This window comes from Rutidosis leptorrhynchoides, chromosome 4, assembly GCF_046630445.1.
Source record: "Rutidosis leptorrhynchoides isolate AG116_Rl617_1_P2 chromosome 4, CSIRO_AGI_Rlap_v1, whole genome shotgun sequence".
NCBI classification, from domain to species: domain Eukaryota; kingdom Viridiplantae; phylum Streptophyta; class Magnoliopsida; order Asterales; family Asteraceae; genus Rutidosis; species Rutidosis leptorrhynchoides.
Window position 1 is genome coordinate 342739554 of NC_092336.1, and position 2185 is coordinate 342741738.

At 35.4% G+C, this 2185-nt stretch overlaps 1 non-coding gene across 1 annotated transcript; it reads left to right on the forward strand.

Annotated features, from left to right (window-relative positions):
- The first annotated feature begins 1793 nt into the window (after window positions 1–1793).
- Window positions 1794–1900, forward strand: LOC139845678 (small nucleolar RNA R71). Its single transcript, XR_011758442.1, has one exon. It is a non-coding gene; the product is annotated as a small nucleolar RNA R71 (small nucleolar RNA).
- Window positions 1901–2185: the final 285 nt, after the last annotated feature.

A 2185-nucleotide genomic window follows, 5' to 3' on the forward strand; every position in this document is an offset into this window, starting at 1 on the left:
TTAGCCATGAGTGTGGCTAATATTTCAGCTTCATCAATTGGTTCAGTTCCTTCTCCTAAAGAACATTCTCCTGTTCCTTGTAATTCTGGAAATTCTTGTAACAATTCTTCTTGTGAATCTATGGTTTGAACATAATAACATGTATCATCTGTAGATTGTGGTTGTTGCATGGCTCTATCAACAGAAAAGGTAACACTCTCGTCCTCTATACTTATGGTCAGTTTCTTACCGAACACGTCTATTATTGCTTTAGCCGTGTTTAAGAATGGTCTTCCTAATATAAGAGGAACTCGAGAATCTTCTTCCATGTCCAGAATAACAAAGTCTACTGGAAATACTAAAGTACCAACTTTAACTAGCATGTTCTCCATTATCCCTCTAGGATAATTTATTGATCGATCGGCTAGTTGTATGCTTATTCGTGTTGGTTTCAATTTTCCAAGGTGTAGTTTAGCGTAAAATGAATATGGCATTAAATTTATACTAGCACCTAAGTCTGCCAATGCTTCTATTGAACTAAGACTACCCAAAAAACATGGAATTGTGAAACTTCCTAGATCTGATAATTTTTCTGGTATCTTATTCAACAGCACTGTAGAACAATTAGCATTCATTGTAATAGCTGAGAGTTCTTCCATTTTCTTTCTATTTGTGATTAAATCTTTTAGGAATTAAGCATATCTTGGCATTCCTGAAATCACATCAATGAAAGGAAGATTGACATTTATTTGTTTAAACATATCCAAGAATTTGGATTGCTCGGCTTCAAGTCTTTCTTTTCTCATTTTACTCGGGTATGGAATTGGTGGTTGGTATGGTTTAACATAAGGCTTTGTCTTAACTGTGTTATCTTCATTAACCTTTTTAACTACCGGCTCTGTTTCCTTCTCTGACTCAAGTTGTGGTGCCTGTGTATTAGGAATAGAGTCATCAGAAATTACACTCATTTCAGGTGGTTTAAGTGTAATACCACTTCTTGTAGTAATGGCTTTAACTGTTTCATTCTGAGGGTTAGCATTTGTATCGCTGGGTAAACTCCCCGGTTTTCTTTCTCCAATTAACCTCGCTAGGTTACTTACTTCTTGTTCTAGATTTTGGATTGAAGCTTGTTGATTTCTGAATGCTTGAGCATTTTGTTCATTAGTTTGTTTATGAGATGTAAATAACTGGTTTTGAGATTATATTAGCTTCGCCATCATTTCATCCAAAATTGTCTTTTTCTCATCGGTTTGTGGTGGTTTATTTGGAAAAATAGTTCTTTACTGGTTGTAAGTATTATTAGATACTTGTTGATTGCTAGGACCTTGTTGGTTCTTGTATGGAACATTTCGGATATAATTCTGATTTTGATTGTAGTTTGGTCTTGGAGGTTGATAATTATTTTGATAATTATTTCCTGGCCTTTGTTCATGTATGAAACATTCTCTCTTTGTTCCATTGTTTGTTCAACACTGAGACAATCTTTTGTCAAATGTGGTCCTCCGCACTACTCACAACTAATTCGTATCGCGTGAATATTTTTAGTCATCTTTTCCATTCGTCTCTCGAATGCATCTAACTTTGCGGAAATGGAATCAAAGTCATGGCTAGAATCGGCTCTATCCACTTTAGATGAACAAAAGATATCTTTTTCTTGATGCCACTCATGTGAGTGGGATGCTGTATTATCAATAATTTTGTGAGCTTCGATTGCGGTTTTCTTCATAATGAAACCACCAGCTGCTGTGATGATGTCTTTTCGTGTAGCGACGTCGACTCCTTTGTAAAATATTTGAACTATTTGATAAGTATCTAGACCGTGTTGAGGACAACTTCTCAACATTTTTCCGAATCTTGTCCATGCCTCATATAACGTTTCATTTGGCTTTTGTTCGAACATGGAAATTTCTCCTTGAAGTCTCACGGCTTTAGATGCCGGAAAGAATCTTTTAAGAAATTTTTCAACTAAAACATCCCATGAATCAATCGCTCCTTCAGGTAATGATTGTAACCAATCTTTGGCTTCTCCCTTTAAAGTCCAGGGAAATAACATGAGATAGATCTGTTCATCTTCAATTTCTCTTAATTTAAATAGAGTACAGATCCTATTAAAGGTTCGAAGATGTTCGTTTGGATCTTCTTTTGGCGTACCACTAAATTGGCACTGATTAGTTACCATGTGTAGTATTTATCCTTTGATTTCATA